We start from the raw sequence: 21766 nt of genomic DNA, 5'->3' as shown, positions 1-21766 counted from the left end.
TTTTGTACTGGAAAAAACCTGCACAAATCAGGGAAATTTGGATAAAAACCTGAAAAAATCAGGGAATTTTAGAGAAAAGCTGGAAATTTTTTTAATTTCACTAATTTAAATTATTTACTAATTTTCTTAATTTAAATTATTTCATCCATTATATCCAAATTTTTTAGACGGAAATGTATCTCCAAGCAGTTGAAATATCATCAACTTAACAATACTTTTGTTGCATCAAAATTTGCTCCATTACAGCTCTGTTAAACTAGAATGCCACATAAAATTCTCCCACTGTTGCTAAACAAATGTGGAAACCTTTGACCGCTATGGACTGTGCAATTTAGGAAGGATTGTGGTGGAGGTGGAAGAAGGGATTAGGATATTAGCTTCTGTTTTTAAATTCTGTCCTTGGGCTGAATCCATTTATGGCTTAAGTTTGTTCCAATGNAACGTTCCCTTTTACATTTTCTCTAATTAAATAAAAAAGAATTTCAAGGATTTTGTGAATCAACAGCTTAACCAACAGATGAGTGATGGAAAGAATGAGTCAACAAGTAAATGAATGAGTGAAACAGCAAGTCAGTGTTAATTCATTGAATCCTTTATTTACAAATTTTCCCTTTTACATTTTCTCTAATTAAATAAAAAAGAATTTCAAGGATTTTGTGAATCAACAGCTTAACCAACAGATGAGTGATGGAAAGAATGAGTCAACAAGTAAATGAATGAGTGAAACAGCAAGTCAGTGTTAATTCATTGAATCCTTTATTTACAAATTTTCCCTTTTACATTTTCTCTAATTAAATAAAAAAGAATTTCAAGGATTTTGTGAATCAACAGCTTAACCAACAGATGAGTGATGGAAAGAATGAGTCAACAAGTAAATGAATGAGTGAAACAGCAAGTCAGTGTTAATTCATTGAATCCTTTATTTACAAATTTTCCCTTTTACATTTTCTCTAATTAAATAAAAAAGAATTTCAAGGATTTTGTGAATCAACAGCTTAACCAACAGATGAGTGATGGAAAGAATGAGTCAACAAGTAAATGAATGAGTGAAACAGCAAGTCAGTGTTAATTCATTGAATCCTTTATTTACAAATTTTCCCTTTTACATTTTCTCTAATTAAATAAAAAAGAATTTCAAGGATTTTGTGAATCAACAGCTTAACCAACAGATGAGTGATGGAAAGAATGAGTCAACAAGTAAATGAAAGAGTGAAACAGCAAGTCAGTGTTAATCCATTGAATCCTTTATTTACAAACGTTCCCTTTTACATTTTCTCTAATTAAATAAAAAAGAATTTCAAGGATTTTGTGAATCAACAGCTTAACCAACTGATGAGTGATGGAAAGAATGAGTCAACAAGTAAATGAATGAGTGAAACAGCAAGTCAGTGTTAATCCATTGAATCCTTTATTTAGAAATTTTCCCTTTTACATTTTCTCTAATTAAATAAAAAAGAATTTCAAGGATTTTGTGAATCAACAGCTTAACCAACTTATGAGTGATGGAAAGAATGAGTCAACAAGTAAATGAATGAGTGAAATAGCAAGTCAGTGTTAATCCATTGACTCCTTTATTTGCCATATTTCTGATTCATATTTTCTCTAATTCAATAAATGAGAATTTCAATTGATTGTGTGACTAAACAGGACAACCAACCTATGATTGAGGGTAGAGACGCGCCAACAAACAAGTGAATGAGTTAAACAGAGAGGGAGCATTAATTCATTGAATCCTTTATTCACCAATTCTCTTATTCATATTTTCTCTAATTTAATAAATGTAAATTTCAACAATTGTGAGAATCAAGAACTCAACCAACCGATGAACGAGGAAGAGAACAAGCCAACAAACAAGTGAACGAGTTAAGGAATGAGTCAGGATTAATTTATTAAATCCTTTATTTACCAATTCTCGCTTTCATATTTCTCTAATTTATTTGTTTCGTGTAATTCCTTAAATTTCCGATTTAATGATTTGTATTTTCATCAATCCCTTAATTCATTGGCTTATTTTGTTGCTTTATTTATTCATTAGTTGATTCACGGATTGATTGATTTTATTGACTTTTTGTTTATTGATTTACTACATCAGGATTACTATTCCGTACTACCTATAAGTTTGATTTCAATTATACTCGATTAACAGGGCTCCGAAGGTTCAGGGAAAACATGAAATCATCAGGAAACTTTATTTTGACTTTAAAAAGCATGAAATAGTCGGGGGAAATTGAAATTTTTTACAAACACCTGGAGAATAACCAGTCTCAGAATAGTCAATAACACTGATCAGTTATTGAGATTCGAATTAAATAATTCTAGCATCTATTACAAATATTTGTTGCAAAAATGTCGCATTTTAGTGAAACTTTCATGCTTTCATTGTTATTCGCTATGTTCTTGTGTGCAAAATCCAATATTTGACATTACAAATAAATAATCAAAGTTTTCTGATGAAATATTTGACCATATATATTAATTGTGGTCTTAATTTTTACTGAAATTTTCTTGATATACCTGGAAAAGTTAGGAATTTTTTTTCTTGAAATTTAGTGGAACTCTGTTTAATATAGGTTAATTTGGCACAAATTGTGATGGTAAGAGAGAAAAAAGACAAAGCATGCAAAATAGATAGTCAACTTCTATTAACGGCGATATACATGGAGGAAAGCCTCAGGTGATTGAGGTTTCACTTTAGTTCTAATAAAAAAAATCTTTCATGTTGTAGAAATAAAAAAAATAAAATTAATAATAGTTACTGAATAAATATTGAAAGTCTGTAAATTGGTGTTTCGATTTAAATTTGAGCCGGTCTTATTATTTTTTTATTCATTGATACACTTGAACTTATCAATACTTTTTGTTAATTAATAGTTTAAATTACAAAACCTTAAGTTAATATTCAAATAAGGTTAATAAATTTTGTTGTAATTCGTCAAAAATGAATTTATTTTTGATATTTTGTCTCCTTTTTTAGCAAAAACTTGGCCTCAAATCTTGATTAGAACAACAACAAAGAGACACGTCTTCACTGCTCCAAGTAATTAAAACTTTGATTTTTTTAATATAATTTTTATTGTAAAACATGTTTTTGAAATTCATTTATCATTAACATTGAAAAACTATGGCTTATAAAAATGAAGCTCTGCCACTATTGCTTTGTTAAAACATATAACAAATTAAAGCTTTTCCCCCATTCAAACAATTTGCTACTTTACATCTATAAAACCTGCTTTAATTACCCTCTCCCAAGCTTTAAAAAAATATATCGGAATTAAAATATATACAGCTCAAATAAGCGGTAAGAAAAATGAGAAGTAAATTGTGGCTATTTATTATCATTTTTCAGCAATAAATAAGATGTCCCCCTAAATAACTTTTTACTTAGTGATAGGACTTTTATTCTATGTCTTCATTACCTAATTTTACATGAATAATGTGGCATAATGAATGTAGCATTCTTTTAATGTCTTTAAATGTAAGTTCATTTCAGAATTTTAACTTTGTTTTTTCTACATTTCCACGAGTTTATGGAAAAAGTTTAGAGAAGTAACAATGAATGATCAATGCTGAGTTGTGTGACCTAGTACTGCGTGCATTAAAACTTCATGCTCACATTTTTCAGGAAGCAATATTTTTCAATCTCGCCCCATAGATATCTTTATTTTATGTTATAACCATTGTGTAACAGTCGACCAAATTTTGAGTTTACGACAACTGATGTTCAACTCCATATCCTTGTAATTTCAAACCTATCCAGAAGACAAGGAAACTCCTGGATCAGTACCCACCGAGAAGTATGATTTGTTATGGGAACATGGAGGACTTTGTGACTCGACAGATTTAACATGCATCAGTCACCAATTACTACATGGGGAGTCTTTGGCCAGCAGGGATGAGCCCCTGACCTCTTGGACATTAGCCCAATGCCCTACCAACCAGGCTATCCCCGCCTCCTATGGATATCTTTAAAATTTTATATATGATTTCCATTTAATTTTAGTGAGATATTATAAAATCAATGGAGCGACGTCTGGCAAAGACTTCTAGAAAAGGCTAGGGCCAACCCGAAACAGTTATGATACTGAAGGAGAAAGATATTAGATAATCAAAGTTAAATAATCAATGTAGATTTTATTAGAATTTTTACAATTTAAGTACCAAACATATTTTAAATTAACCCCTTCGTGTTTTGTAGAGTCATTAAAGTTTTCTCTCTTTTAATTATGTTTAAAAAATAATACACTTGTTTTAATAATTTATCCAAAAATAATTTTTTTTTGTTTTAATTTTTCAGCTATAACTGATACAGATCAAGAAACTACTCCTGGTGGTACTTATATTTTTACATACTTCAGTGTACAGTGTGCAAGAAAAATTAACTACTCTGAATAACTTTTGATCTAAAGGTCGCATTTTAATGAACTAAGGCTTAATCTCAATGGTTTGAGGGGATGACCTTAAATATGCTAATTAGTTAGTGTACTTCTGATGATGCTTATGTTTTTGCATACTTATACTCCATCTATGTACAGTGTGCAAGAAAAATCAACCGCTCTGAATAACTTTTGATCTAATGCACAGATTTTCACTAACTAAGACTTAATCTTAATGGTTTGAGGAGATGACCTCAAATATGCCAATTAGTGCAGATAATATTTTAAATTACAAAATCAGACATAAAAACATACTTTCTCTGAGAAAACATACCTTTTTTCGACAGATTTGTAAATCTGACCCCTGAAACACCTGACACCACGAACTCGTGAGATTGCGTCTAAATGACTGCAGCATCACTAAACAGGGCTATAAAGGGTGGTAGTTGTGTGCACTGAATAGATCGTGTAACAGTCAAAGCTGGTCATGGTCCCTGTGGCAGAATTTTTTCAGGCTTTCTGCGACATGCTTCTCTAATACTAATATTTTTCTGTTTTCCCGCGAGATATTTTTGAAAATAACAAATATACATGTTACTAATTTAAAGTAACAGAAGTATCAACTTCAAAAATAAATAAATTAATAACTTTTCGGTTGAATTAAAATAATATAACTTTTTTATTTGAATGTGTAATTTTTTTCTAATATTCTCGCATTTTGTAGGGGGAAAACATACTAATTATTTCCTTTTTCGCATTTCGTAAATCATCATTGCATTAAAAAATTTTTTTTAAAAATGTGAAATCCGTAGTAGTAACTATTGAAAAAAAGATCGACGACAAACTCGTGCGAGTCGGTCTCTTCGAAAAGGAGTTACTAAATGCGTGTTTTTATTCCAAGTTTAATTGTTGTAATAAACAATATTGTATGAAAAATGAAGGATTTAAAAAACAATGTGTAAATCAATAGCAATAACTCTATAAAAAAAATAGAAAGAAAATTTCTACAGAAAAGAAAATCAAAATTTTTTACTTCCCAAAGGAACTCAGTAACGTGCTGCGACATTGTCGCCGTGTCACCACAATTCTGCCACAGGGTTCATGGTAGAGGAAATTGGTCAAATGTTAAGTTTTACTATGCATTGATGCATCCAGATAGGAACTACAATTTATTTTTTGGCCCAAGGGAGTGCTAACAAATCAACACATTACTGCAGTATTCTGGTGAATCAATGGAAATCAATCAAAAGCAAACTGTCAGACTTTCTCACACAGATAACAAGTGATCCATAGTAACAATTGTTGAACAAAGTAGTTTTCAGAATGTTATAAAATATGGATATTAATTCCATATTTATTTGTAAAAATTAAATTCACATGGGGCACAATTTTTTAATCATCACTTGTTATATTTAGTCACCCTATGGCCAGAGGCCTGCTTTAATTTTACCCAACATCTATTATCTTATACTTAGTCATGGTGCGTAGTGTTTTAAAAAGGTGCCTAAAGGTGCTTATTTTTTATTTTGGTTTTTTAAAAACCCTTAAAGGCGCTTTTTTCATGGGTTGTTTTTAAAAAGTGCTTATTTTTCCCTTTTTGAAAATGATTATTCCATGTTGATTTTCGCCATGTATATGCAAAAATGTGCTTTTCGTATTGTTCTATTCAAGGTTTTCGCAATTAATTTATCCAAAATCTATTTGAGCATACTGTCAGTCCATAGCGTATCAAAGTGCTAATCATTTTACATGTTTGATTAAAAACTTGAGAATTCACATGTGCTGGTTTCCGTGAGATTCTTACACTAGATAGAACACAAGATATTTTCAATTTCAGGCTTCATTTCTCCCCCCCCTGATCTGAAGCCGAAAAATCTCTTAATCATTTTACAATTGCTAATATAATCAAGAGGATTTTTTTTGTCAGAAACTAGTTATTTTATCATGATCATGTAAAGTCTTTGAAAATTATTTTGCATTTTGTCAATGCATTCTTAAAAATATGCTTTTGTTATTATATGCTTAAAAATACTTTTGAGTGCTTAAAAAGTACTTAAAAATGCTTATTTATTGGTGAAAGATTTGGCTTTGCACCATTCTTAACATTACAATTATAACATTAAATTACATTATATCATAATAATTTTTGTATTTTTGATTCTTTTAGTAAAGGCTGTTAAAACCACACCTAAAAAGAAGCATAAAACTACTACTGGTGAGTTAAATTTTCTTTATAGTATCAATTATAGCCTTCTTTTTTTTTACCTTAGCATTAGTTTTCAAAACTGATGATGTGAAGTTTCTTCACTGTCAAAAAATTTAAAAAATCTACTTTTAGGAGAATAAGGCTGAAGTACAATTAAGGAACAAGCATTCTTTTTGATATGACTAAAGGGAAATTCATTTCCAGCTTAATGGGGGAACAGTTCAAACTTAGAGTCTTATTTGACCATACCAATAAACAAAATAGACTTTTTGTGCATAGTACCTGAGAAAATCGAACTAATTCTATGCATTTCTCTGCAGACTAAGCTTTATTCATAAAATTGCTTCATAATTATTTTAGGGTTGCCACAGGTGACTAAAATGCGACTATTTGCATCTATTTTCAGTCTGAACTTTTTTTGCGTGAAAAGTCTTAAAAAAGCAACTATTTTTAGCAAAAGGAGACTTTTCTGTACTCCTAGCGAGGTTTTTAGCATAAATTTGGTTGACAACCTGCGGCCCGCAGGAGGTTCTGAACACAATAAAATGTTTTTTTCTTTTTCTTAAAAAATAAAAAGTGTTGAAAATTTTGAATTGCAAATTTGAGTTATCACTTTTTAATGCGCCCAAATTTGCACAGATTCTTCTGTAAGTCTATTTTGTTTCTCGATCGCCTTTTCACTTTTATTCCTACACAGTTCTGCATGATTTTTAAAAACCCAATTTTTAATATGATATTAACATGCATGAATTTTGAATTTGAGTAATCACTTTTTAAAATATACCTATATTTGCTAAATCAATTATTGATAAAAGGGAAAATTTTATAGAAAAAGCATTTTTTTGTTAATGAAAAATTATTTTCTGAATGAATTCTAGTAATTAAAAGTATTTAATTTTCTGCAAATATGCTAATTTTTTTTATATAAAAATATTGTGCTAGAACACTAATGTATATATATAAATTATCATATTGGCCACCAACTTGTCTAAAGGGATCATTTTATATGACAAGTTATTTAATAAAATTTTAGTCAGATTATTGAAAAAATTTTGTTCTTATTTAGGCAACTATTTTCTTAGTTTTCAGCAACTATTTTCATGCTTTAGGCTACTAAAAGCAACTATTTTGTTCATTTTTTTCTGTGGCAACCCTGTTTTTTACCAAAGTATCTTATATTTTCAACTTGGAATAATGCTATTACAAAATGTATATATTACGAAAGAAATGATATTATTTATGCAAAAAAGATTAGTGCAAGTATATTTCGAATAAATAGAACATGCAACTGCATTATGCTTCATAGACGCACAAAGTTTGGTGTTTCCTATTTTAATGATATTTCCCAAAGTTCACAATTTCTTTCATTTTTATGTAAAGCCATTAATCATAGTTATATTCTCCATTATACATTATCTGTATTTTGTTTAAATTAAAGTTGCTGCATTATATTTGTTTTTTTTCCTTCTATTTATTGTTATAAATAACACCTCCCACCGAAATCATTCGATTCTTTATTTTAAAAGACATATAATCTGGAGTTTAACAATTTTAAGACTAATACATATTTAATTATTTTAGCTAAGCCTGGTCACACCTCAACTAGTATAATCCATAGAACTCCCTCTAGTAAGTTAAAATTTATCTTATTCTCTTGCAAACAGTTCATTTTTTTAAAATAGAAATACATTGACAGTGTTTGCTGATTATTCATTTAAAAAGATGAGTGTATCATTATTTTAATCAGTTTTTTTTCTTTCAATAGCCATGCATTTTTTTTCTTTTTGATATGCCTTTTTTTTTTACTTACTATTATTTTCAAAGCACTTAAATGGATTCACATTATTTTTAAAAATTATTTTATAGTTTTAAAGAGATGAACTTTTTTTTAATGTAATGATAAAGTTTTTTGGTGCATACTGACAAATTGTGAAAATTTCGAAGGTTATTATATTTCAAAATGTATCTTTCAAATTCTCTGTTTGTAATAGGCATATAAATATCATATTACTGTTTTACTGATATATTTAATTTCATGTTTTCTATAGCTGCTATATCAATTCATACTGCTCCTGTTCGATCAACTACTCGACGCCGTAAGGATTTTTTGTTTGTTTTGCTTTTAGCTTATGTTTTTTTTTAGTAACTAAAATTTAAAATAACTTGAAAATTGTAAACAGCTATTTGTGATCTTAGTTACTAAAACTAATTAACCTATGTTATATGCCATTAATTTTGAATTAGTTTTATTTTTCCTTAGGGCTAGTTCATTTTAATGCTTAATATTAAAATTCACTAAGCAAGTGTTACAAAAATAATGTACTCTGCTTTTGTGTTGCTTAGAATTGTTTTATAGTTTTAAAGAGATGTACTTTGATCTGTTTTAAAGAGATGTGTTGTAAAAATAATGTACTTTGAAGAAAGTAATTAAAAAATGAGATTTTGATCAATGCCATCATGGTTACTTGAACTACTTTGATGTTCCTGAGGTTCTTAGACTTTATGAAGTATTGCTACTTTTTTTTCGTATTTTACTTGAAGCTGAGAACTTCTTGCAAAATTATTAGAATGATATTGCTGCACCGTATTTAAAACATTCTAATTCAAAAAAACTGTGGGGAAATGATTAAAAAAAAACAGTAAAGAACTGGAGATAAAACGAGAAGCAAGCAAAGTGGATATACAGTAAACGAGTTCATCAGAAAGTGACAATTGAAAATTGAAATTTATGTGCCGTAAATTTCGAATAAGCACATTGAAATTTGAATTAAAAGCTAATTGGAACTGAAATTGTATATTGTAGTAGTGTCATATTAAAATTATTGTGTTTTGAAAGAAAAAAATTAATATAAATGTCTGAAACCTAGTTAGATTTAAGATGGAATCGAGCAAGTCAAAAAGTAAAGTCAAACTAGAATTCTTAAATCATCATATTCAAAATTTAAAGAAAACATGTAAATTGAAATCAAAATATTGATTTTATACTGCAAAAGGGAAAAAAATAATGATTGAAAAAAGTTTTAGGCTGTACGATAGAATCATCCAGAAATCAAGTGCATTAAAAAATGATTGTCAAAAATTGTGTATCATAATAAAGTTTCAAAATTATTGTTATTTGAGAAAAAGAGAAAAGACTCTGCAATTTCTGAAAATAAAAAACAATTAGATATTATGCAATCATCATAAATTAAGCATTACAAGGGAAAGTTCTTGGTTTTACTTTTATTTTCCGGTTAGCATTTTAAGAACTACCAACCTAACAAATCTATCATAGTTTTCTATTTATAGACATTATTATTTTCTTATTATTTTAAAACTAATTCAATTTTAATATTTTAGCTAAGCCTGTTAAGACCACAACTAGTATAAAACATTTCACTCACTCAAGTAAGTGCAAAACTTTCTTAGAAGAAATATAAATTATCTATTTTCAATTTATATGCTATTTTCAATTTATATGCTATTAACCGCAAAAACTGAAAAGAACTAACCTTCAGAAATTCTGTTTTATCTATCATTTATAGTGTTTTATTAAATTATCTTTTAGAAGGTGTGAATTTTTTTTTCATGTGTGTTTTATTTTCTTTTGGCTGTTGCTTCTAATTCCAAACGGTATAGCTAAGCTGTACTATTTATACTACTCCTGTGCTCACTTGCTATATCGTCACCATGAATTCAATGATCTCCTAAAAGTAAGAAAATAAAGAATATCTTCTAAAATCTCCTTAAAACAGAACCTAAAAATCTAAGTACAGTACAAAATCAAATGTCTGAGTATCAGTTTACTGGAAATGTCTATTTTCAGGTCACTTTTTAAGAATCAAATATCTTTTGTTTATTTATTTATTTGAAAAAAAAAAATAAAAATATTTTTTTTTTTGCTCATGATCTGTTAAAAGCAAGTATTGGTAAAGAAAAATTCTTTTCTTTTTACTCCTAGCTAAACATTTATTGCACTACAATAAACAAAGAGATGTCGAGAAACAAGAGCTGTTAAATCGAAACTAACTTTGTTGAAAGGAATAAACTGTAAATATTAATGAAGCTTTGTTTCCCTTAAAATTATAAATGTTTTCATTAAAAAGTCTACTCAATTCTTTCTTCATTTTATCCTATTTTTTATTAAATGTGATTAATTTTTGTCTCATGTTTTAATCCTATGTTTAATTTTTATTCTCTGCCTTGATATATTTTATTGTATTAAGGATTTTTTTATTAAATGCCATTTAATATCTAAAAAAACGTTTTTTGTATGAAATTGACTTTAATAATCACCTATTTTCTATTTTTTTTATTGAATAACACATGCTTTGATATTTGTTTACCTAAAAGACCCATAATTTTCTGAACTTGCTGAAGTTCAGACCGATTCTGGATATGGGACTTTCTGCTATATATGAGTGGGAGAAGCTGTTCTGATATTTGCTATTTTAAAATTAGCTTTTAGCTAAATGCTTTTCTTTATATTCAAAAACTATGAAGAGCTAACCAATTAAATTTATCAATTCTTAAAATCTGTTTATTTCATCAATTACAAAGGATTTTATTTAGAAAGGTATATTTGCTTTGTTTTATTGTTTATTTTTTAAAATGCACAATTACTAGAAGTTATATTTTATTTTTTAAAGTATTTATAAAATAATATGGACTGAAAAAAAACTCAATTCGGTAGATAACAAATGAAAGTCAGTATTTAGGAGTAGAAAATGTAATTTCTAGATAAAAAAATCTTCAAATATCTACCGAATTCAAACTGAAACGTGAAACAAAAGATTCACATTATTTTTGAAAATAGGTTATTAAGTTTCGAAAAGATGATAATGAAATATTTTTCTATAATAATAATGTTAGTAGTGCATGTTAACAAACTAGGAAATTTTTTAAGGTGAACAAAATGTATTTTCATTAATTTTCTGCTTTTAAAAAATGATATTTATTTAATTGTTTTACATATATTCAATTTCATGCTTTACATAGCTACTGTTCTGATTCATTCCAAGCCTGTGCCGACAACTACTCCAGCCAGTAAGCATCCCTTATGCTCTGCATTTCACTATTATAAGTCCCAGTTACTTTAGAGGTGCACAACCTGTGGTCTGCAGGCCACATGAGCCCTGCCAATTGTTGATGTGTGGCCCGCAGGAACTTCTGAACGCAAGAAAACAATTTCTTTTAGCTTGGTTTTTTTAGACATTATAATTTTTTTTTTATTAAAATATTTAATTCAAATTTATATTTCTCTATAAAATGCAGATATTTTTTACACTTTCATTCTGTAAGCTGCTTTTTGGTTAGAATTTATATCCCCATCCCAATATTTATGTATATCAGTATTTAATAAATTAATTATTGTGAAAAATGGAAAAAGTTTTTTAAAAAAAAGTATCAAATTTTTTAGTTTTAAATACATTCAAATAATTAAAAATATTTAATTTTCTGCAAATATATGTTATTAAGTTTACTGATAAAAATATTTAGTACTTAGAACATTAATGTTTGTGTAAAAATTATCACATTTGCCACTAACATGCCGAAATATGGGTGCGGTCCATCGTTAGTCTACCTGCTGTGCAAGTGGCCCTTCACTCAAAAAAGTTGTGCACCCCTAAGTTACTTAAAATAAGTTTGACCTAATTAAAGCTTGTAATTTTTTAAAAAAATTTGTAAATAGATTAGAAAATGTAACACTAATTATTTAATCGAGTGTTGTAAATTTGTACTGGTCACATATATGCACATGTTATTTCTTTTGCGTAACTGTTGAAAATAACTTTTTAAATTGAAAGCTGATGGACAAGGCATCAAGAATTTTCCAATCATTGAGTATATTGGAAGATTATTCCTGCAGACCACCAAGATGCACCTTATCTGTAGTTGGCAGAGTTGTATTGTTGAAATAATGTTTGACTTCTATATGAATACTTATAAAATTCTTAAGAACTAGATTCCTGTGATTCTTGTATTCCACCCTTAAATAATGTAATTATCTGTAGTTGGCACAACTGAACTGCAAAAAATTTATGATTGACTATTGTCCTCTTCTTTGTCAGCTCTTTGCAGGCCTTGACTGCCTCAACAGCTGACAAGTGCCAGTGCCTCCTATCCATGGCAACTCCCTTCCAATTTCTAATCTTTGGTGTTTTGAGGTCATTTTCGAGGTCGTTGAGCCATTTAGCTGGGTGTGTGCCTCTGGGACGTGACCCCTCGGCAGGGTTCCCACAGATCAGGGAGAACAGGGAAAACCTGGAATTGTCAGGGAATTTTATTTCAACTCTAAAAATCAGGGAATAGTCAGGGAAACTTGCAATTTTCTTACAAAAACCTGGAAAATTCCTTCATTATTCCTGGAAAAAAACCAGTCTTAAAATTGTCTATAACAATAATCAGTTATTGAGATTCGAGTTAAATAATTCTAACATCTATTACAATTATTTATTGTGAAAATTTTACATTTTAGACATACTGAATTGCATCTTTCCTCTTATAATGATATATATTTTACACGAAAAATCTAATACTTGGATAACAAATAAAAAAATAAAAAATTTCTAATGAAAAATTTCGTAGTATAGATAAAATATGGTATGGATTTTCATTGAAATTTACCTGGAATACCTGGAAAAGTCAGGGAATTTTTTTTCTGAAAATGAGTGGGAACCCTGCCTCGGGGTTCTTAAAGGAGATGATTCTCATGGTGCTATTTTCAGGGCTTCTCCATAGATGACCCAATCATCTCAGCCTATCACTACAGATTATTTGTGTAATTTGGGGCTGCCTTTAAAATTGGTAGAGCTCGAAGTTATATCCGGTTCGCCAGCATCCTCTTTCTTGAATTGCGTCAAAGATGGTTCTTAGTATCTTTCTTTGGAAGGTGTCCAGTGTTCGCTGTATATCTGAATTAAGGGTTAAAGTTTCGCTTCCATAAAACAGTACAGGAAGTATGAGTGTCTTATAGCAGTGTTCCCCAACCCCCGGTCCACGGACCGGTACTGGTCCGTGAATCAAATTGTACCGGGCCGCTCATTTCATTGAAACTGAATTTAAACTCCTAGGTTTATTCCCCAAATTAAAAATATCTGTGTTCCATTAAAATTTTATTTATTTAAAAAAAGGGGGCCCTGAATGTGCGGACATAAATTTTTTAATGTTTGTATTGTATCATTGTCTCCGATTACCCCCAGATGGAACCGTCTCATTGGAAAGAAACAAGCTCAGGATTCTCATTGATTTAACGTTCCAATAAGTTAAAATATTAAATCACTTTATGTTTTTTTTTGTTGTAGTTGTATTTTATTTTGAAGGCATGTTTAAATACAATTACATTAAAATTGACAAATCGAAATAATCTAAAATATAAACAATCGACGCCCTCCCCCCAGCGGGCCGCGGTAAAAATATCAAACAATTACAGATCCGCAGTGATAAAAAGGTTGGGGCACACTGTCTTAGAGAATTTTAACTTTGTTTTTTGGCTGAGAAGATTCGATCTTATTTGTCTTCTCAGTCCAAAGAAACACTTATTTTGTCTCGATTGCTGATTTCTGCTCTAAGTATGTTTTGATCGTTAACAGATTATTGTATCAATGCTTAAAAATAGTTTGTGAATGTGTTTAGTAATAATATGTTTAGTAATGATCAGTTAAAATTATTGCAGACAAAAGATAAAAAATTTGAAAAAAAGTAGACTAAGATACCCTGCTACTAAATTTATGCTACCACTGAGTTTCCGTTGCTCAGAAACCAGTGTTCGAATGCTCCCCATAATGTAAATTCTTTAAACATTTGTTATCCTAAACAAAAAAGGTTTTACTGTATAAATGGATATTTCTTATATGCCATTTTTTAATAGACAAATATAAATTGATATTTCTGATTGAGAGAAGATCTGCATAATACCTCATCTATACAGATGGTCTAAATCTTTTTATTGTAAATTTAATTTTTTCCCTTGAATTTTATAGAACTTTATATAGAATTTTATGGAACTCTTTCATTTTATATCAGGCCATTAAATCATAATTTAATGCCCCACTTTGAAATGCCTGTATACAGTTTAAAATAAAGTTGTTAGTTTTTCAGGTTTTTGTTTTGAGTACACAAAACCTTCCTTTCTTTCTGTACATGGCTTGAGTACGAAACCTTTTCAGACCTCAATAGACTTTTTTTTTAAATTTAAACATATTTTTTTACATTTAACATATTTATTATCGACTTTTTATTATTTTTAAACTAATGCAGTATAAATTATTTTAGCTACTGAGGCCACAACTCGTACAGTACATTTCACTCCTTCTAGTAAGTATAACGATTTCCCTGTTAGAGAGCATTTTGGATGTTTCTCTTTTAATTTAGAAATCCTAGAAATTTCACAGAATGAAACTTTTTTTCTAATAAAAATAAATTCTTAATGCATGTACTAAAATAAGCTCGAAAAATCTAACAACTTAAACTTATCATTTCTTTAAGTCTATTTTCATTTAATCAATTGTAATGTATCTTATCTTAATTTTCTATTGAAAGTTGCGCACTTTTTTATTCTTACTTGCCTTTTTTATACACTTTTTTGGCTTATTTTCTTAAATATACACGAATTAAATATAACTAGAAGGCACTATATATCTTTAAAGTGCTTACTGTTATATGAATGTAAAAAAGTAAATTTAAAATGTATCAAATGTAATTAAATAAATGCATTGAAATGAAACATGGAATAAATTATTCACATTATTTTTATAAATGGAATTCAGATTTTAATAAAAATTGGAATTGAAATATTTTTTACTCAAATAGTATTTTTTTTTTTTTGGTTCATGATAAAATATTATTATATTCTTTAAGATCTATTTTTCAAAACATATTTTTAGGAATTGTAGAATACTTTTATAAAACACAATTTATTTAATATTTGTTTTGCTTACATTCTATTTTATGTTTTCTATAGCTTCTGTTGTAATTCATTCTAAATCTGTGCCAACAAGTAAGAATTCTTTTTGTTTTGCATTATAAGTATCAATTACCTAAAATAACTTGATTCTAATTAAAGCATGTAATTCCTATGTAAAATTATTTGACATGGATGTTTAAAATAAATAATCTGTTATACCTAAATAATCTGTTATACCTTTCTTCTAATTGCCCTTATATTTATTTTTAATCTTAACTGTTTAAAATGAACTAATTAGGTATGCTGTAGTTATCCACCTGAATCGATTATACATTATTTTATATGTTAATTATCATATTTACTATTGACTTTTTATTATATTAAGACTAATGCGGTTTAAATTATTTTAGCTATTCATACAGCACATTTCACACCTTCTAGTAAGTATAAAGATTTCTTATACCTCCATTGGAGGAAATGTAGATTTATATTGTGCACTTTTTTTGTACTTGCATGCCTTTTTTTTTACACTTTTTTTGCTTATTTTCTTAGATACACACAAATTAAATATAACTAGAAAGCACTATATATTTTTAAAGTGCTTACTTTGTTATATGAATGGAAAAAAGCAAATTTGAAATGTAATTATAATAAATGCATTGAAATGAAACATAAAATAAATTATTCACATTATTTTTATAAATGGAATTCAGATCTTAATAAAAATTGGAATTGAAATATTTTTTTCTCAAATAGTACTGTTTTTTGGTTCATGATAAAACTCTTTAAGATCAATATTTTTCCAAAACATATTTTCAGGATTTGTTAAATACTTTTAAAAGACACAATTTATTTAATATTTGTTTTGCTTACATTCTATTTTATGTTTTCTATAGCTTCTGTTGCAATTCATTCTAAATCTGTGCCAACCAGTAAGAATTCCTTTTGTTTTGCTTTATTAGTATCAATTACCTAAAATAACTTGATCTTAACTAAAGCATGTAATTCCTATGTGATATGTTGAAAATATTAGCTATTTGGTTGTTTAGAAACTTATCTCGTTTTTCTTTGGGAAAATGAAAGACAATTTTTGTATGATGAATAAATATTTTATTCAATTATATATTGGCCATTCTGGTCCAACACCTTTTGCCATCTTTTTGGTAGTAGCATGATTCCACGCTCATAAAATTTTTGGTCTTTGCTTTCAAAAAACTTATACACGTGATTTTTGACCCCTTCATTTAAAGTAAAGGTTTTACAGTTCAAAAAATTTTGCAGTGACCGGAACAAACAATAATCCGAAGGCGCCAGATCTGGAGAATATGGTGGGTGTGGTAGTGTATCTCATTCCAGCTGTAAAAGCTTTTGGCGAGTGACCAAACTTGTATGAGGTCTCGCATTATCTTGGTGGAACACTATACCTTTTCTGTTGATTAATTCTGGTCTTTTCTGTTGAAGTGCATCATTCTGTTTATCCAGCTGACGACAGTAGACTTCCGAATTATTGGTTGCGCTATCCGGTAAAAGCTAAAAAAAAATAATAATAACATTCCTTTAAAATCCTACCAAACAGACAGCATCACCTTTTTTTGATGGATATTGGCTTACGAAATGCTTTGAGTCGGTTCATCTTTTTTGCTCCATGATCTCTGGCATTGTTATAGACAACCCATTTTTCATCTCCAGTAATGATGCACTTCAAAAATGGATCGTTTTCGTGACATTTGAGAAGCGAATTGCAGACGTCAATGTGAGGACACAAATTTCAGAACATGGGGAACCCATATATCGATTCGAGGTTAAACTCAGCCCTTTCAAGCAGTCATAAACAGTTGAATTCGTTAAATATAACCTCTCACCGATCTCACGTCTTGTTATTCGGCAAATTGCATCAACTAATGTCTTTATCGTGTCTTTATCAGCTTCATCCAGCCTTCCAGAACATGGTGCATCTTCGACATCAAAATTGCCAGTTTGAAATTTTGCAAACCAGTTCTGGCACTGGCGTACTGTCAACACATCTTCTCTGTCTGGCATGAACATAATTTTTACCTTTTCTATAGTAGAAAAGTAAAATATGACAAAAATGCTGCTTATTACTCTCCATATTTAAAAGGGCACCAACCAAAAACTACTGCATAGAATTAATTGAACTTTTTCACACACAACCTTACTATATCAGCTCTCAAGACATATAATGATAATGCAGCTTAAGTGTGAAATTGGGTTCGAAAAAATACAATTAAATCCTCTGTTGGAAAAACGAAATTACTTTTTGGTCAACCCGATACATAAATAATCTGTTATACCTTTCTTCTATTTGTCCTTACATTTATTTTTAATCTTAACTGTTAAATATAAAGTATATCCATCTAAATCGATTATATATAAATATTTTTATTATTTAAACCAACTTACTTACAATTGACTTTTTATTATATTAAGACTAATGCAGTTTAAATTATTTTAGCTATTCATACACTACATTTCACTCCTTCTAGTAAGTACAAATATTTCTTATACCTCCCTTGGATGAAATTTAGATTTATTATTCTTTAAATTTAGAAATCTTTGAATATATCACAGGTTGAAAACTTTATTTCTAAAAAAAATTAGTTTTTAAAGACTATATTTTAATATAGTCTTTAAAAACTAGTTTGACTGACAAATTTTTGACTTTCAGGAACTCAAAAAAGCTTATAAATTTATAATTTCTTTAAGTCGATTCATATAATCAGTTGTAATGTATTTTATCTAAATTTTCTTTTGTTCACTTTTTTTTATGCTTTCTTTGACTGACTTTTTTGACTTATTTTTTTAAATGCACACAAATTAAAGATAACTAGAAGGCACTATATCTTAAGGTGGATGAAACTGGATAAATGGATGAAAAAACGTAAATTTAAAATATTAAAATTAAATAAAAGAATTGAAATTAAACATGAAATAAATTATTCACATTATTTTTGAAAGTGGAAAATGATTTTAATAAATATGAGAACTTCTTAAAGATCAACAATTTTCAAAATATATTTTCATGAAATTTCTGTTTGTCATGTACTTTTGAAAGTAAGAATTTATGTAATATTTATATTCAATTTTATGTTTTCTATAGCTTCTGTTGCAATTCATTCTGTTACTGTGCCAACCAGTAAGAATTCCTTTTGTTTTGCTTTATAATTATTAGTTACCTCTAAAATAACTTTTCTCTAATTAAAGCTTGTAATTTCTATGTAATATTATGTGCAGTGTTGAAATGACTAGCTACTTAAATAATCTGTTATACCTTTATTCTGTTTGTCCTAACTATTATTTTTAATTTTAACTATGAAATAATTAAGTATGCTGTAGTTATCCACCTGAATTGATAATACGTAATTTTATATTTTAATTAGCATATTTACAATCGACTTTTTATTGTATTAAGACTGATGCAGTTTAAATTATTTTAGCTATTCATACAGCCCATTTCACTCCTTCTAGTAAGTATAAAGATTTCTTATACCTCCATTGGAGGAAATTTAGATTTATATTTTTTTAAATTTAGAATGTAATGTATTTTTTAAAAAATTTTCTTTTCAAAGTTGCACACTCTTTTTGTACTTGCTTGCCTTTTTTTATACACTTTTTTGACTTATTTTTTTAACTACACGCAAATTAAATGTACGAATGGAAAAAAGAGTAAGTTTAAAATGTAATTAAATAAATTCATTGAAATGAAGCATGGAATAAATTATTTACATTATTTTTATAAATGGAATTCAGATTTTAATAAGGTTTGGAATTGAAATATTTTTTACTCAAATAGTACAGTTTTTTGGTTCATAATAAAATATTATAATATCCTTTAAGATCAATATTTTTCAAAACATATTTTCAAGAATTGTAGAATACTTTTAAAAGTCATAATTTATTTAATATTTGTTTTGCTTACCTTCTATTTTATGTTTTCTATAGCTTCTGTTGCAATTCATACTAAAACTGTGCCAACCAGTAAGAATTCCTTTTATTTTGCATTATAAGTATCAATTAGTTAAAATAACTTGATCCTTATTAAAGCTTGTAATGTAAAATTATGTGACATGTTGAAAATGTTAGCTACTTAAATAATCTGTTATATCTTTCTTCTATTTGTCCTTTCATTTTTTTAAAATCTTAACTGTTAAATATAAAGAAATTAAGTGTGTTATAGTTATCCACCTGAATCGATTATATATAAATATTTTTTTTTATTTAAACCCACATATTTACTATTTATTTTTTATTAAGACTAATGCAGTTTAAATTTTTTTAGCTATTCATACAATACATTTCACTCCTTCTAGTAAGTGTAAATATTTCTTATACCTCCTTTGGATTAAATTTAGATTTATTTTTCTTTTAATTTAAAAATCTTTGAATATTTTACAGGTTGAAACTTTGTTTCTAAAAATAAAAATGAAAATTAGTTTTTAAAAACTATACTAAAATTTTATCTTTTCTACATTTTATGAATTCAATTTTATGTTTTCTATAGCTTCTGTTGCAATTCATTCAGTAACTGTGCCGACCAGTAAGAATTCTTTTTGTTTTGTTTTAAAAGTATCAGTTACCTAAAATAACTTTTCTCTAATTAAAGCTTGTAATTTCTATGTAAAATTATGTCCAGTGTTGAAACTATTAGCTACTTAAATAATCTGTTATACCTTTATTCTATTTGTTCCAACTTTTATTTTTAATTTTAACTGTTAAATATGAAGTTTTTAGGTATGCTGTAGTTATCCACCTGTATTGTTTATACATAATTTTTTATTTTAATTAAAATATTTTAAATTGACTGTTTATTACATTAAGACTAATACATTTAAAATTATTTTAGCTATTTATACAGCACATTTCACTCCTTCTAGTAAGTATAAAGATTTCTTATTCCTCTGTTTTAGGAAATTTACATATATATTTTTTTGAATTTAGAATGTAATGTATTTTTTTCTAAATTTTCTTTTGAAAGTTGTGTAGTTTTCTCCATAGTTGTTTTGTTTCACTGTTTTGACTTATTTTTTTAAATAACTGGAAAGTGGTATATATTTTTATAATACTTATACTTTTATATGGGTAAAAAAAAAGTAAATTTGAAATGTAACCTATGACATTAAATAAATGTGTTAAAATTAAACATGATATAAATTATTCACATAATTTTTAAAAGTGGGAAACAGATTTTAAAAAAGATGAGATTATAGTATTTTCTACTCTAAATTTTCTTTTGAAAGTTGTCTTTTGAAAACAGTACTCAAATAGTGCTGTTTTTTATTTCATCATAAAACATTGTAATTTAGAAATCCAAGAAATTTCCCAGGTTGGAACTTCGTGTCTAAAAAAATTATTTTTTCAAGCTTTCACTAAAAGTTTTGACTTTCAAAAAGTTTTATTTTAACTTAATTTTATCTTTTCTTGAAGTCTATTTATTTTGTCAGTTGTAATGTATCTTTTCTAAAATTTTCTTTTGAAAGTTGTGCACTTTTTTAATACTTGTTTTATTTCACTCTTTAGATTTATTTATTAAAATACACACAAATAAAAAATAACTGCAAGACACTATATATTTATGAAATACTTACACTTTTTCATGGATGGAAAAAAAGTAAATTTAAGATGTAACTTATGAAATTAAATTAATGTATTAAAATTAAACATGAAATAAATTATTCACATCGTTTTTTTTTAAATGGGAAATAGATTTTAATAAAGATGAGACTGAAGTATTTTCTACTGAAATTATACTGTTTTTTACAGGGTGGCCCCCCACCTGAAAAACCTTGAAAACCTGGAATTATCAGGGAATTTTTTTTTATACTGGAAAAAACCTGGAAATATCAGGGAAATTTGGACAAAAACCTGGAAAATCAGGGAATTTTAAAGAAAAGCTGGAAATTTTTTCTTTTATAATTTTTTTAATTTCACTAATTTAAATTATTTACTAATTTTCTTAAGCTAAATTATTTCATCCATTATACCCACTTTTTTTTGAACGGAAATGTATCGCCAAACCGTTGAAATATCATCAACTTAGCGATACTTTGCTTGCATCAAAATTTGCTCCATTACAGCTGTTAAACTAGAATGCCACATAAAATTCTCCTACTGTTGCTAAACGAATGCAGAAACCTTTGACCGCTATGGGACTGTGCAATTTAGGAAAGATTCTGGTGTAGGTGGAAAAAGATTTAGGATATTAGCTTCTATTTTTAAATACTGTCTTTGGGCTGAATCCATTTATGGCTCAAGTTTGTTCCGATGCTTTGGTGGTAATTTTTTTTT

The 21766-nt window shown here is 27.9% G+C and overlaps 1 protein-coding gene across 1 annotated transcript in view; it reads left to right on the top strand.

The window, feature by feature from the left end:
* The window catches only part of LOC107436429 (uncharacterized), a 208279-nt gene that overhangs the window by 8463 nt on the left and 178050 nt on the right, over positions 1 to 21766 (top strand). Inside the window, exons 8-23 of the mRNA XM_071185916.1 lie at positions 2975 to 3037; positions 4295 to 4330; positions 6541 to 6588; positions 8161 to 8208; positions 8628 to 8675; positions 9919 to 9966; positions 11557 to 11604; positions 14833 to 14874; positions 15521 to 15556; positions 15874 to 15903; positions 16360 to 16395; positions 17937 to 17966; positions 18582 to 18617; positions 18919 to 18948; positions 19761 to 19790; positions 20325 to 20354. The gene's annotated coding sequence lies outside the window, so the exon portion shown is untranslated. The remainder of the gene's footprint in view (positions 1 to 2974; positions 3038 to 4294; positions 4331 to 6540; positions 6589 to 8160; positions 8209 to 8627; positions 8676 to 9918; positions 9967 to 11556; positions 11605 to 14832; positions 14875 to 15520; positions 15557 to 15873; positions 15904 to 16359; positions 16396 to 17936; positions 17967 to 18581; positions 18618 to 18918; positions 18949 to 19760; positions 19791 to 20324; positions 20355 to 21766) is intronic.

The sequence above is a fragment of the Parasteatoda tepidariorum genome, chromosome 9 (genome assembly GCF_043381705.1).
Source record: "Parasteatoda tepidariorum isolate YZ-2023 chromosome 9, CAS_Ptep_4.0, whole genome shotgun sequence".
In the NCBI taxonomy this organism is placed as follows: Eukaryota; Metazoa; Arthropoda; class Arachnida; order Araneae; family Theridiidae; genus Parasteatoda; species Parasteatoda tepidariorum.
This window is presented reverse-complemented; position numbering and strand designations above follow the sequence as displayed.